General features: G+C 37.5%; 1 long non-coding RNA gene and 1 pseudogene across 1 annotated transcript in view; both read right to left on the bottom strand.

The window, feature by feature from the left end:
* Nucleotides 1-16334, bottom strand: part of LOC106734700 (uncharacterized) — a 96819-nt gene that overhangs the window by 45516 nt on the left and 34969 nt on the right. The window contains exon 3 of the long non-coding RNA XR_001370239.1: nt 6765-6839. This is a non-coding gene — a long non-coding RNA (uncharacterized LOC106734700). The remainder of the gene's footprint in view (nt 1-6764; nt 6840-16334) is intronic.
* LOC102501085 (S-phase kinase-associated protein 1-like) lies at nt 2183-4061 on the bottom strand (annotated as a pseudogene).

Genomic DNA, 16334 nt, shown 5'->3' with positions numbered 1-16334 from the left:
CATTTTCTTAACTGATTTGGCTCCCAATTCCCTAGTCTCTTCTGGGCATAATCCATTAGCTAGCAATAGCTGTGTGACTGTAGCTTCACTACAAGGAAGACTGAGATATGTGGAGGAGCGTGTGGAAATTTGGTACGTACTATTTCTGCTATACTTGCAGCAAAAACAGGTACCCAAGGGACCAGCAGTTAGCATAATGGCTATGTTGCTGGACTCCCACTTAGTCGACCGTGTTTTGAGTCCTGGACCCGGTGGCTTAAACTCACTCCAGGCGCATGTGAGTGCGTGCCCAAGGTCCCGAGAGGAGAATGGAGGAGAAGGGATTGAGGCATGGCCATCCCTACTAGGGGGTGATTTCTCGCTTCCTGTCTCTATGTCTCTCTCTGTCTTTCTGGAGAGTGCATGTGCCCTATAGTAAAAACCTCTCCAAAACAAACAAACAAACAAACAAAAAAAACAGGTACCCAAGTTTCCTGACAGTGTTCAAAGGACTATCATTTAAATAAAAATAAAATTCCAACAGAATTGTGGTGGAAGACATCATCATAACCTTCTCAATCTTACAACTTTGAGTGTGAATTTTGTAACATTGACTGAGGAAATTTCTAAGTTTTAAATGATTCACAGCTGAAAGCACGGTAGATAAAGCTTGCATGATTTAGTAAAGTTTATAAAGAATTATATATTTTTATAAAAATAATTCTGTATTTTTCTTTTGGGGTATTACTTTTCTTTCTCAGGTTCTACAACAAAACCAAAGTGGCTTGCACATAAAGCTTTCTGTATGTTTATGTGACAGAACTACAGATTTTTAAAAACCACTAACTAAAGATTTAACGCAGAATAAAAAGCAGTAACATAGCCGCCTGTTTACACTTTCTTTTCTTCTATAATATGGACTAAGCACTACAATAAAACACTGAACAATTTTTTCCAGCTGTACCATGTTTTTTAAATTAGTACTATTGCAAAGTAGAATGGCATTTTTCTAGTCCTGTTTCTAAGAAAACTATGATAGAATCGTACTTTATGATAATTTGGACTTATCCACCATTGATATTTCAAGTACTTTACAAGCAAATTACTATTTTTGCAAAGCAAACAGATTTCTCAAACTCTGCTCATTTTGATTAGGAAAGATGTGCCTAAGGGAGTTTTGAAACTCTTGCAAACACTCTCATTTGTTAACCTATTTTTATTATGATGAAATATAGCTGATTACTCACATGTATTAGTGGACAAGAGAGATTATTTTATGCTAGTCTTCAATCATCGGCTGTAGAGAAAATATTGTAATCAAACCAAATCATTACAAGCACTCCTTATTGTGGAAAATTTTTATCTAGAATTTCATTAGAATGCTATTACATTGAGTCTTGATGCTTATTTTTCTTGAATTTCAAGTACCAAACGATATTAATAGTCACATTATAACTTTTTTGGGGGAGGAAGGATAAGTGATAAGTGTCTTTAACTGAAACTCCAACAAACTGTTTAGTTACAGGGTTTTTCTTTGTTTTTGTTTTTGTTTTGTTTTGTTTTTTAAATGAAAAAAACAACCAACCACGAACTAGGCAGTACCTAAGTCTATAGACAATACAGTCAAAGCTGACAGGATTAAAACCATAAAAACTCCTCTAATCCAAATGAGGCAGTCCTACTACACACAGGCTAATCACTACCAGTGGTACTGGTACTTCTTAACTCTAGGAGGTTGAAATACGTCCTAATAAGCCCACTCAGAACATTCAAGTGGCCCTTTTCGTTTCCAACTTAGGTATAAAGACAATTTTTTGTTAAATCTATTTCACAAAACTTTTTCCAAGTTACTTTATTTACAATGACAACTTTTAAAAAGTCACCAAAGATAAGCGGACAATCAACTAGGCAGAAATGGCTTTACATGAAGAGGAAAAGCCCAAAATGCCACTTTCTATAGGGAACACACAGTTCAGTTTTATTCAGAGCAAAGGAAAAAAGAAACTTTCAATCATTCTGGAAGAAACTCGGCTATAGGTTTGTAATCTGTACTCAAACTACACATGGAAGACGGACAACATTCTGTGAATACAATTGATTTGCTGCTGCATTTGTCTACTGTATGTCTAATAACAATTATAAACAGAGCAGTGTAACTAGTATATGGAACAATTCTTAGTGTTACAGGGTCAGGCACAAGATTTCACTTCTCTTCACATCACTGGTTCTCTGTGTACCTGGGCTTCCTCCTCTTCAGTAAAGTCATTTTTGATTTTAAAAGTCTTCTGAATCTCCTAAGGAGTTTTTCCCTTGATCATATTGGCAACAGTCTTGCATGTAACATCAAGCAAACCTTTGATGTCTAAGTAGTTTGCAGCCAGGATAAATTCAAAAAGTGTTCCTTGGTCAACCTACAGAAATTCTTGGTCACAAACAGGAATATCATCTGTTCACTTTTCTTTTTTCTCATCATCATTAGGAGGAGGAGGGTCATCCTTGTCTTGTGGTGGGTATACCACTGAATGAGCCTTTTTAATATTGCTACATTAACATTTGGTAGAGGAACTGGGTCATTGTCTCCTTCATCATCCATTCCTAAATCTTCCAACATGGTCTTGATAGTCACAGACTGGCAATTTCCATATCTATTTCAAATAGCTCTCCAACAGAAATCTGCAACTTAATTGAAGGCATGGTGCTCTGTCTCAGGAAGACTGCTTGCCAGAGGCTGGAAAGAGCAGAGCAGCACCAGCAGACAAGAGAAGGGAGGAGAACAAGGGCACACCACATAACTTTTACCACAGGGCGGGAACCACCATGCCCACCACATAACTTTTAAATATTTTCACTTTTATATTATTATTATTATTTGCTATATGGCGTGTGCATTCACCAGAAAGACAGACAGAAAGCGAGAAATCACACCCCAGGGGGGATGGTCACGCCGCAATCCCTTCTCCTCCATTCTTCTCTCAGGATCTTGGGCATACATGCACACCTGCCCGGTGTGAGTTTAAGCCACTGGGTCCAGGACTCGAACCAAGGTTGACTACATGGGAGTCCAGTAGCATAGCCATTACGCTACTGCTGGTCCCTAATTCTAAACTTTAAAATGGTAAGTTTTATGGTTTATGAATTTTATCTCGGTGGAGAAAATTTACGAGCTAAACTGTTGGGAAAAGAGTAACAGAATAAAGCAAAAACAACAGAAGGATGGAACTGGTCAAGGTAAGAGCAGAAATTAAAGAGAGAAAATGAAGATTCAGTAGAAAGTGTCAACAAGCCAAAAGTTAGATCTTAGAAGATAATTATAAAATAAACTTTTTTAATGAGACAATTGAGATAAAGAGAAGTTCTGAATAATGTTAGGAATTAAAAGAACAGGTACTGGGGCTGGCAGGTGGCATGGTGGTTAAGAGTGCTGAACTCCTGCATGGCTGACCGAGGCTGAAGTCCTGGACCTGGCTTTCTCACTTTCCCCTTCTCTTTCTCTCTCTGTCCCTCTCTGGTCAAATTAAAATAAATAAATAAAGTTCAATAAAATAATTCTAAACAAACAAACAAAAGGATAGGTACAATCAGTATTAGAAATCTACTGATTTTAGGACCAGCAGATGGTGTAATGGTTACGTTGCTGGACTCCCACGTAGTCAACTGTGATTTGAGTCCCAGACCTGGCGGCTTAAAATCACACTGGGTGCATGTGCATGTGTGCCCAAGATCCTGAGAAGACAATGGAAGAGGAGAGATTGCAGAATGGCCATCCTCCCAGAGGGTGACTTCTCGCTTTCTGTTTCTCTTTCCGATGAGGGCATGCGCCCTACAGCAGAAACTTCTCCCCATTCTTTTTTAAGAATTATTTCATTTAACATTTATTTATTTATTTATCTACTAATTTTAATTTGACCAGAGAGAGACAGAGAGAGCAAGAAAGGGAAAGTGAGAAGGCAAGCCGCCAGGTCTGTCTCCTTCATCATCCATTCCTAAATCTTCCAACATGGTCTTGATAGTCACAGACTGGCAATTTCCATATCTATTTCAAATAGCTCTCCAACAGAAATCTGCAACTTAATTGAAGGCATGGTGCTCTGTCTCAGGAAGACTGCTTGCCAGAGGCTGGAAAGAGCAGAGCAGCACCAGCAGACAAGAGAAGGGAGGAGAACAAGGGCACACCACATAACTTTTACCACAGGGCGGGAACCACCATGCCCACCACATAACTTTTAAATATTTTCACTTTTATATTATTATTATTATTTGCTATATGGCGTGTGCATTCACCAGAAAGACAGACAGAAAGCGAGAAATCACACCCCAGGGGGGATGGTCACGCCGCAATCCCTTCTCCTCCATTCTTCTCTCAGGATCTTGGGCATACATGCACACCTGCCAGTATAAGTTTAAGCCACCAGGTCTGGAACTCGAACTGTGGTCGACAACATTGAAGTCCAGCGACATAGCCATTTCGCCATCTGCTGGTCTCCATTTATATATTATTTTAAGACTGCTGTACTCCCTGGGAACTAGGTAAAGGTTTCAGGAATTTTGATGTCTTGTGTTTTATTTATACCTTATAGAGAACTCAGTCTGTCTGGTTTGAGAAAAACTAGAAAATGAACGCAATTCCTCTGAAAAAAAATCAAGCCATTTGAAACAATCCATGGCAGTAGCATTCAGCCTGAGAAACCATATTTTCTTGAAGCTCTAAAATTTAGTAAACCTTTCATACTTACTGGCTGCAAAAACATAATGGTAAAATTTTCAAATAGAGATAAGTCTAACTGAGGGTTGTCAGGAGGGTGGAATCATATACATTTGACTTAGACAAGTTGGAGAACTGAAAGTGTGAGAAAGGAAAAAAATAATGTAGCTAGAATTTGCAATTCTTTTCACTCTTCCCACTCAGTAACTCATGTCCTAAAATAATTATAAGATTGAAAAAATAAAGATGTTCTTTTCTTGATCTGTTTCATCTCCAAATAGTTTCTACTAGAGTTGAGTATCTTGCTAAATGAAAGTGATTCCAGTTAATAAGGTTAAATACTTATATACAATGTGTTTCCTAGATAACTGTCATCATCTTCATCTAGTCTTCAACCAATAAAACAGCACAGGAAGAAAGCTCACTGATTGGGTTGGACCTACTGTGGAACAATATGTCTGTACACATATTTTGTGGAAAATTTAAGAAATTTCCAAAGGTCATTGCAACCATATATAAAATAAGAATTTGACCATCTGGGAAGTTTTAATTGGTATCACACTATTATCACAAAAATGTTCATATATACACCATTATTCACTCTTGGTGGGCAGAAGAGTTTGTGAACACCTGCAGACCTTTTGATGGAGTCTACAGAGAATCATAACCAACAGTGTGAGGGCTACTAACTCAGAGGTCAATGCTGAAAAGGCTAAACTCTACTGAATGTGTTAAAAATGCATAGTGTTCATGATTCAGCCACCTTCCTGACAAAGCAAGTCCATAGTCTTCTTACAAGACACATTCACCTTTACATAGACAAGTGTAATGTTCATAAATCAAAATAAACATTATTCTCTAATCCAGTCACTATTCAACAAACAGAACAGAGGTTGCCCACTACTAGCACTCAAGCCTTGGTATAAGAGGCATATGGGTTCAAAACCCTTACTTACCCCTATTATTTGGGAGTTAACTAGAAGTCACTTAATTCTGAGTTTCATTATTCACATTTATAAAATTAAGATCATATGAAAATTAAAACAATAATATAAAGTGCATAGGACATAGTAAATGAAGGAGTTGCAGAGAATAAAGGTTTATATTTATAGATTTGATATGACTGCCAAAATATTTTTAATTAAAAAGTATAGAAACTATTTAGTTTAATATAAGAGGTGAAAAAAATGAATACACACCCATAGAGACTCCTAAAACTTTATAAAAAATGGAACTAAAGAGCAAGTTTATTTTGATGCAAAAAATTAAAATGCCTGACTTTTTGTTTTTATTTTTTATTTTTTGGGATAAGTTTTTTATGCTATAGGGAGCGTGTGCTCGCCAGACAGACAGAAAGAGACATAGAGAAAGAAAGCGAGAAATCACCCCCAGAGGGGATGGTCATGTCGCAATCCCTTCTCCTCCATTCTCCTCTCAGGATCTTGGGTGGGCACGCATGCACACGCGCCCGGCATGAGTTTTAAGCCACCAGGTCCGGGACATGAACTGTGGTCGACTACGTGGGAGTCCAGCGACATAGCCATTACGCTAACTGCTGGTTCCTCTGGCTTTTTCATAATGTATTTTTCATGAACTTTTTGAAGACTACACACGCACACACACACACACACACACACACATATATAAAATATATATTTGATTGTATAGGCTGGGTTTGGGCAAGTTTTTTGGGAGAGGTAAAAGGACAAACAACAAATATTGTAAATTTGTAGGTGAGATGGTTTCTGCTGGAAATACTTAACTCTGTTGTAGCTCAAAAGCAATCACAGATAGTACATGAAAGACTGTGTGCAGTTGTATTCCAATAAAACTTTACTTACAAAACAGACAACAGACACAATTTGGCCTGGGGGCTATAGATCGCCAACTCTTATGGAAGGCAAGCTGGAGACATCTACCCCATGTTTGGAAGGCTACACAAGACCTCAGCAATAACAGTTTTCTCTGAGGAAAATAAACTGGATGAAGGAAGGACAGGAGACAGACTCACTTTCCACCATGTACCTTTTTATAACTTTGAATTCTGTACAAAGTACCATATCTAAACAATACATAAATTTACCTGTGGGAATTATTAGCCCCAGTAGCAACCAACTTCCTGAAGAATCAGCTTTTTCTTCTGTATGAAGATAAGTCACTGTGAAAATAAAATCAAACACTTGATGTAAATGTGGTTTATAAACAAGAAAGGGTCACCAAAACATACCATGCTGTATTCATTATTTTATAGCTGTTGCATTTGGGTAGTACAGCTTACAAGCTAAAAGCACAAGCATCAGACCCAGCCTGCTGAAGATCAACCAGAACATTTCTAGATACTTTATCCTCTTATGACCGGTGTGTTATGATAGAATGAATTTAGACAGCAAATCTGGCATATTGAAAACGGGTACATAGAAACAAGAGTTCTGAGACCCTTTAATATTTCATAGTATTATTATTTTTTTAAAAAAGAGATTTTTTCTATAGGATGTGTACACTTGCCAGAGAGACAGAAAGCAAGAAATTAACTCCCCAGGCAGGATGGTCACAACACAATCTCTGCTCTCCCATTCTCCTCTCAGGGTTTTCGGCATACACGCACACTGCCCGGTGTGAGTTTTTAAGCTGCTGGGTCTGGGACTCGAACTGTTGTAAACTACACTGGAGTCCAGCGATGTAACCATTACACTACCTTCTGGTTCCCATAGTATTATATTTTAAAATCTATGTAATTCAGTAGGGAAATAAAAGCTAAGAGAGGAATGTGTTTTCTTTTTTTTAAGTCAGTTCTGGAGTTACTTTATCATGGACCCTGTCCCACTGACAGTTATAGTTTCTGTAAATTTTATTCAATAAAAATTGATCAGAATAATGACCCCAGGCACAATAGAATCTATGAACACTAAATAAGATTTAATTAAATAAGGTCAAATATGTTATGATAATACAATAAAATAGATAAATGTGTTTTAAACCTATTTTCAAAAATAATTTTTACATGAAAAGAAAGTCCAGGTTAAGCTTGAGCTAAACTAAACAATTTCTTTTCATTAAAAACAGACTTATTGAGTTTTATTTCAGAAGCATATAAAAAATTGTTGGATTATATCCACTCTGGTGATCGTTTATAACCACTGGAATGGATAAGAGATAGAAACATTATAAGAGACATGAAGAAAAACAAATGATTCTGGACAATAAAATAAAACACCCATTCTGTATTTAAAAAGATAACAGTATAGCACTGACAGTGTGAAATGTGAACAAACACTGATTAGTAATTGGTAAAATATGTACTTAATAACTGCATTGGCACCATTTTGAAAGTTTGGAAATAAAATTCATCACTTTATTTAAGGATGCTTGAAATACAGAATCCACAAAGTAATGAAAGCTGGAGATGAAATGTGGAAAGTCTTTTGGGTCTTTTTTCCAACGATGAATTCAATATTGAAGTGGAAACTGCCATATATATAAACTGAGACCCTGAGGTAAGGTACCCTATGCATGAAAATATAAGTATGCATAAATCTGGACTTGAGAAGTAATAGACCTGATGAGGAAATGGATTTTGAGTAGCAAATTCTCCAGGCAGCCAAATATAAAACACTTTCCTGTTTACAAACAGAAGCACCCGAACAAGGAACTGCTTCACTAATGTAAGAGCTAATTAAATCTTTGGGAAATTGTTCCAAGACAGAGAAGATAGAGAGTGAACATCATGGGGACTAGTTTAAGAGGAGTGCCCTAAGGATGAAGGCATAAACCACAATGAAAAATTTTTTGGGAAAAAAACAGAAAACAGCCATCACTGTGGGACACTTTCGTTCTGAAGTAAGTGATAGCAGAAGTTGCGAATAGCATGGGCATTTCCAGTAATTAATTTCCAGCAAAGTAACTAAGCAATTCATATTCTAAAAATGTAATTTCTGAACCCCCAAAACAATAGAAAAATGTACCTTATAAGGGACAGAGCCTGCTGATATGGTCTCAGCTGTACTAATTGTAGCTGGTGCCCAACAGTAGAACTGTAGGACTTGAAGCTTGTATAATTTGAGATTTCTCAATAAGTAAAAAAAAAAAAAAATTACCAATAAAAAAGTAGACATAAGAAAGGATGTTATTGTGAATAAGAAAATAAATCACAACTGACTACATTTTATTTACTTTTTTGTTGGTTTATTTGTTTGCTATAGGCATATGCGCTCACTAGCAAGAGACAGAGACAGAAAGAGGGAAAATGAGAAATCAGTTCCCAGAGGGAATGACCGCACTGCAATCCTTTCTCCTCCATTCTCCCCCTTGGGACTCTAGGCATGTATGCACACATGCCCAACATGATTCTTAGGTTGCCAGGTCTGGGACTCGAACCATAAATTTTGTCATATGGGATCCAGATTTAACCTTAACCTTAACCTCCATGCCACCAGGTGGCCCACCAATTGCAAATTTTTAAAAAGCTGACAAATGACACAATCCTCAATAAGTCTAAGGAAAAAAATTATTAATATTCTGACAAAATTATGATCCTACACCTTTTTTTTTTTTTTAAGCAGTAGGAATACCATGGAAGTTGCTCCTAAACCAAGATGACTGGCCATAACTTCATAAATTAATGAGAAACATAAAAGTGACTTTGAGCCACATTAACTCAAACTAAGTGTACTCCCAGGTTAATCTCCTTTAGCATATTGCACACTCAATCATGAACATACCAAAACCATTCAACAAGAGAGAACATGTGATGGAAGGGCGAGCCATGGGTGAGCAACAGTAGTTCTATTCAACTTAAGTTTTTGCAAATTGTATGAAAACACATAGTGATGAACACATTGTGAACACATTGCAGGATGCCTCCCAGAACTCATGCAAGGGAGGGGTCCTGCAGCTTAGTTCAGCTCCATTAGCTTCATCTAAATTTGCCTCTACAAATTCATAGATGCTTCTCAACTGGATACAAGTCACAGGTAGGAGGAAAAAGAGTCTGGCCAGACACTTGCTTTTTACTTCTATGTACTTTAATTCTGCTTTGAATCTGTAAAACTTACCAAAAATAGGGACCAGAAGGTGGCATAATGGTTACATCGCTGGATTACCACATAGTCAACAGTGTTAGAGTCCTGGAACCAGTGGCTTAAAACTCACACCAGGCACATATGCTTCTGTGCCTAAAAATCCCAAGAGGAGAATGGAGGAGAAGGGATTGCAGTGTGGCTGTGCCCCCTGGAGGGTGATTTCTCACTTTCTTTCTCTCTGTCTCTCTAGTGGGTACACACACCCTATAACGAAAAACTCTCTAAAACGAAAATACAAAAAAAAAAAAAAAAAAAACTTTACCAAAAATGAGAACTCTAATGAATACTTGAAAGTATTATATTTAAGGAAATGGGTGATCCCATGGCCTAGTATCAATAGTTAAGGAGTCCGAATCCCACTAGGTGGACCATGTGATTTGATTCTTGGCCCTAGTGAGTGCATGTGGGTGGGAGCCCTAAATCTCAACAGGATAGAGAAATGAAGGGGAAGGGATTGTGGTATGACCACACCTCACAGGGTGAGATGTGTTTTCTTTCTCTTTCTCTTTGTCTCTGGTACGTGAACATACCTTCTGATAACTTTAAAAAAGTATTTAAGGAAAAATTTTGCTTGTTGCTTTTTTTCACTTTTTTTCATGGAAAGGTTAATGAAAATTAAGTGCCAAAAGAGCTAGAATTTCTAGGCTACCTGGTACAATTTGGAAAAAATGTTGATATGTCTTCTACCCAAGGAAAAATCTACTCTATAAGAGAATTCAAATTCTCTCTCAGCTACTCATCTTTACAGAATAAAAAATGACACAATGCTATTCTCCCATTAAAATTCAAAGTCTTCTCTAGCAGCGACTAAGAAATTTGGCCAAATTATTTTCAATTAGAAAAGTTATTGAGAGTCAGCATATTAGATTGAAAGTTACCAGATATATATCTGAGAGGATATTATCCAGGAAAGCTATGTTGAGGTTTCTTTTGTTGTTGTTGTTTTGGAGAGGTTTTGGCTATAGGGTGCGTGCGCTTGCCAGACAAAGACAGCGAGACAGAAAGCGAGAAATCACCTCTCAGGGGGGATGGCCACACAGCAATCCCTTCTCCTCCATTCTCCTCACAGGATCTTGGGCATGCATGCACATGCACCCAGCGTGAGTTTAAGCCACCGGGTTCGGGACTCGAACCATGGTCGACTATGTGGGAGTCCAGCGACATAGTCATTACGCTAACTGCTGGTCCCTGTTCTGAGGTTTTGAGACAGAACATAGGCAATGAATATAGATGGAAGAGAACCCGATAGGATTTCTGCTTCGAAAGGACAAGCCGTAATGGGGCATTCATTGAGGGGTGGGTAAATGAAACACATAGGATGCTACAATTTTTAAAGGTAGAAAAATAGAGAAAGAAGAGATAGCATGATGCTAAAGTTACATACTTGACCTTTTGTGTAGTTTTACCAAGAACTCACTTTGCCTCGGCACTTGGCAATAACCAAATATTGCTGCTTGTGCATGTGTAATGCTATGCATCAGAGCTGTATGTGCGACCTACATGCACTGGACTGCAGAGGGCAACAGTAAATGCTAGTTAGCAAGCAAGATCCCTTTTCATGGCAGGGACTTTAGTTAGGGGAGATCTAATGGAGGGCTTTTTCTGGTTGAAACCTTATGTCTGCATTTCCCCAAAGGGTGTACATGTACCACAACTGGCATATGAGCTGTTATAGTTTGAGTAGCCATTTCTATCAAATGCCTTTATTTCCCATTTTATCTATCTTAATATGATAAAAAAATTGACCCAGTGAGTTTTTAGATAATGTAAAGCTCCCTTTTAGAATTACATAAATGAAAAAGTGGGTCAATTTAGAAGAATAAAATTTGAATAAGTGATGAGATGTGACATGAGTTATAAAGGTGGAATGCAAATATTGAAGCCTGAAAATAAAGTCATATATATGGTGGGGGGGGTGTCTTCAAAAAGTTTATAGAAAATACATGTTATGAAAAGGCTATGATGCATGAATTTCAAATTTTTCTTGGTACACAAATATATTCAAACTGTTTTGTATTTTATTTTCTTTTTAGTTGCCAGAGAGCATGTGTGCTCACTAGAGAGAGACAGAGAGGCAGAGAGAGGGAGAAAGTACTCTCCAATAAGATATGGTCAAGGCACAATCTCCTCTCCTCCAGTTCTGTCTGCATTCTGTGGGCATTTTAGGTAGACATATGAACACACACACACACACACACACACCTGGTGTGTTTTTCAAGCCACTGGAGCTGAGTTTCAAACTACAAGGTCAGCTGTGGGGGATAGAGCTTCCTTAATCACTAGGTCTCCATGCCAACTGTAAATTCATTCTTTCATTCTATTTTTCCATGAGCTTTTTGAAAGTCTTGTCATATAAGTATCTCTTTTACTTTTTTTGGTGAGGGCACACACCCTATCACAAAAACCTTTAAAAAAAAAAAAAAAGAAAGAAAGTAAGCAAGCAAGCACTCCCCATGGAGAAATGTCACACCACTATTCCTTCTCGTCTGTTTCTCCCTCCTTTATGAATTTGGGTATACACACACACATACACACACACACATGCCCATGCATGTTCCTGGCATGTTTTTCAAGCTGCCCAGTCTGAGACTTGAACCACATAGGCAGCCATGTTGGTGGACTCAGTTGACTTATCTATTACAAAACCAGCTGACCCAAGTATCTCCTTTTCTTAAGAATATTGAAGACATTTTGAAAAAGACACAAGCAACAGAACACATTTTGCATTAAAGGAAACCCATACTTCAAATCCCTAAAACCATATTAAATACAACTGAAAATAGAAAACCAAAAATATGGCTTAGTTCTTTCACAATCTTAGAAGATTCATCAGAGCTCACACTTCCCATTTTTACTCATGAGAAACTTGAGATGGGGCATACTTAAGTTAGTTTTCCAGGTACAAGGGGAGGGAGTTAAGATTTGAATGAAGGTCTGTTATCTCCAAACTCCATGGTAACTGTAACTCTAGCACTGGTTCAAGAATACTTTCTTTAAAAATTGATAAAGCAGAGAATCAGCCCAGGCAGGAAAATGGGAAATGCCTTAGGCGTAACTGGAACATTTACTTCCACAGCTTTTTTCTGGCTAGAATTTGTCCAGTTTCTTTTTATTTTCTTTGCTCCTTTTAAAGAATTATTTAGGAAGAAATAGAAAAATATGTCATGACTTTCTCGACAACCTAATATAATTATTTGAGAGAGAGACATTTTTGCTATAGGGTATGTGAACTGGCCAGAGAGACACAGAGAGACAGGAAGCAAGAAATCACTGCCCAGGGAGGACTGTCACACTGCAATCTCCTCTCCTCCATTCTCCTCCAGGGACTCTGGGCACACACACACCCAGTGTGAGTTTTAAGTCGCTGGGTCCAGGACTCAAACTGCCTTCAACTATGTGGGAGCCCAGTAATGTAACCATTATGCCATCTGCTGTTCCTAACCTAATATTATTATTATTATTATTTTTAATTTGACCAAAGAGGGATAAGTGAGAAAGCAAGCCACCAGGTCTGGGACTCAAACTGTGGTAGAGCATGTGGGAGTCCAGCACCTTAACCACTATGCTGCTTACTGGCCCACAATTTGTCCTAGAGGTGAAGAATTGCTAACACCAGGATCCAGATGGTGATGCAGTGCTGAAACCTGACACACCACGAGGCTGACCCACAGGGGAAAGTCCTTAGTTTGCATACAGAGACATCCCTGAGTATGCTGGGCATGTGTAGGCCCAGGATCTGAGGCTGGCTGAGGCTGGGGGGAAACTGCAGTATCAAGACCCTGTTAGAGGAGCTTGTCTCTGTGCGTCTGTCTCTCTCTCTCATTTTCACTCATAGGGAAAATAATAAACTTAAAAAAATTGTTAACAATGAATCTACATAGCAGTCAGAATGTTCAATCAGAAAACTATGATAAGACAAATTTATGCAAAAATTATGCATATATACATATATATGTATATAAACTGCAGTATCAAGACCCTGTTAGAGGAGCTTGTCTCTGTGCGTCTGTCTCTCTCTCTCATTTTCACTCATAGGGAAAATAATAAACTTAAAAAAATTGTTAACAATGAATCTACATAGCAGTCAGAATGTTCAATCAGAAAACTATGATAAGACAAATTTATGCAAAAATTATGCATATATACATATATATGTATAAACATATATGAATGTGCATGTATACATACTCATATTTCTGTTCTATGTATACCTGAAAGGAGAGTTTATGATAAGAATCAACATTTCATTGTGTGATAGTGGTCAAGAATTTGAGCCTCTGACCCATTACCTCCAAGATTCAAATGCCTTACCAGCTATGTGACTTTGGCCAAGTTTTTCGATTTCTCTAAACTTCAGTTTCCTCAAAACAGGGATAATAATAGCTATTTTGTAGAGTGCTATGTGGATTAAATGAGATAACATAAAAAAAACTTCTAAAAACTGTGCCTGGTACATCGTAAATAATAAATAGCTATAAGGACTTACTGTTATCCATTTGATGATACAATTTAGAACATACACGAATGCACAAAATTTTACTCTTTTTGGACTCTGCTTCAATCACAGACTTATACATTACCATACAGAAGACAAATTATATTCACACCAGCATTTGGCATAAAAATTGAAAAATATATTAAAACACTTTTAATATATGGTCATTTACTATGTAGAAGAGATCCTTGCCTGACAACTTGCTGTTGCTAGCAGCAGTTAGGAAATAAATATTCTATTATGTCTGAGATCTTTTCTATTGTTTTCCCTAGGCTGATTCTCAGGTTTAGCAATTTAATAGAATGCAAGTGAAACACAGGAATGGAGGAGAACACTGGAAGTACTTACAAGGGGCACTTAGCTCTGTCCAAATCTTAAAGGATGGGGAAGAGTCTGCAGCTACAAAAGCTAAGAGGAAGGTGGAGGTTGTCTACTCAGCTCTCTGTACACCAATGTCTAGGGCTAAAATCCTGCTCATTCCTGGAATTCATGCTGTCTAGTAGGGTCTGCACTCCAACTTCAAGAGAGAAGAATGCTGGGAAGTACTTGGCGTTATGCCATGAGAGCATCTAGCAAGATAGTGTGGTAATTGTGCACTAGGTATCTTTTGTACTTTTTACTATAGGGTTTCAGGTTATTATTGGGGAATTGTGCATGGCTATTTATCATGCTCACCTGTACTACTACCATCATTTCTTAAGCTTTTAGTGAAAAACAGATTCCCAGGATTTCTGGATTCAGATGACATGGTGAGAGTCCTGACAATCTGCACTTTTTAACTCAAGTATCCCAGGTAATTCTGACACATTCTGAAGGGTTTGTTGTTGTTTTGTTTTAAGAGAAATATTTTTACTATAGGGCAGGTGTACTCACTGGAGAGACAGAGAGACAGAAAACAAGAAATCACCCCTGGGAGGATGGTCACACTGCAATCCCTTCTCCTCCATTCTCTTTTTGGGATTTTGGGCACACATGCACATGTGCTCTCATGTACTTATGTCCCTTAACCCATTTAATCATCTTTATAACCCTATGATGTTGGGGGGTATGAGTATTAAATCTATTCTATAAATGTGGAAGTTAGATCTCAGGAAGATTATATTAATTGCTGAGGTCAAGACATGAGTTTTAAGTCATGGGTCCAGGACTCAAACTGTGGTCTACTGCATGGGAGTACAGTGACATAACCATTATACCATCTGCTCCCTTACATCCTGAAGTTTTAAGAACTGTTAAATTGTAGAGATCAAGAAAAAAACTGAATTCTAGACAAAATGGAAAAATTAAACCTGAAATCTTTAAATTCCCCAATTACTTGATCAGTCCAGGGACATCTTCAATTTTCCCCATTTGCAATCAGTCTTTTTTTCCTTTTTAGCACTCCACATTTTCACCCCATAGAGATTTAGTATTTATGGTGCTTTTTATATAGAACAATTCAAGCCACTTGCAGGCACCATCCAGATTTAATTAGGAATATCCAGAAGGAAAAAACTTGGGCATTCTTATGGACATTGCTGTGCATACATCTTGTCACAACCCAGCAGGGCTTAATACTTGATAAATTTTAGGATATTTTTAAAGTAGGAAATTGAGCATGCAATTGAAAATCCAAAAATTCTGCTGCATTCATGAAGTCAATTCACTGTAAGCTCATAAGTCTGTTTCTGTCTCTCAGTCAAAATTGAGTTTGAGGTATGCACACATTTCAGGAATAGGAAAACTATTATTTCTCCCTTTTCAGATATGGATTTTGGCATGTTCTTCAAACTAGCAGTAGAAATTGAGCTGCATAGAGGCAAGCAGAAATGCTCATGTTTCTCATAAAATTTTTGACAATGGCTTCAGGTAAAAATGAGAACTTTTCTTACATTGTGAACTGTTCACTATTGGCTCAGGGAGAGGGAACTGCACTTATACAAATTTTCCATTTTACCAAATGGATAGTTTCCTTAATTTGTTCATCTTTCCCCCTACGTTTCCTGTAAAAGATGGAGAACTAGAGTAGAGACAGATTTCCTGGTTGAGGAAATTTTAAAAAATAATAATAAATAAAATTAAAATAAATAATTCTTTAAAC

This window comes from Tupaia chinensis, unplaced genomic scaffold, assembly GCF_000334495.1.
Source record: "Tupaia chinensis unplaced genomic scaffold, TupChi_1.0 Scaffold000185_1, whole genome shotgun sequence".
In the NCBI taxonomy this organism is placed as follows: Eukaryota; Metazoa; Chordata; class Mammalia; order Scandentia; family Tupaiidae; genus Tupaia; species Tupaia belangeri.
This window is presented reverse-complemented; position numbering and strand designations above follow the sequence as displayed.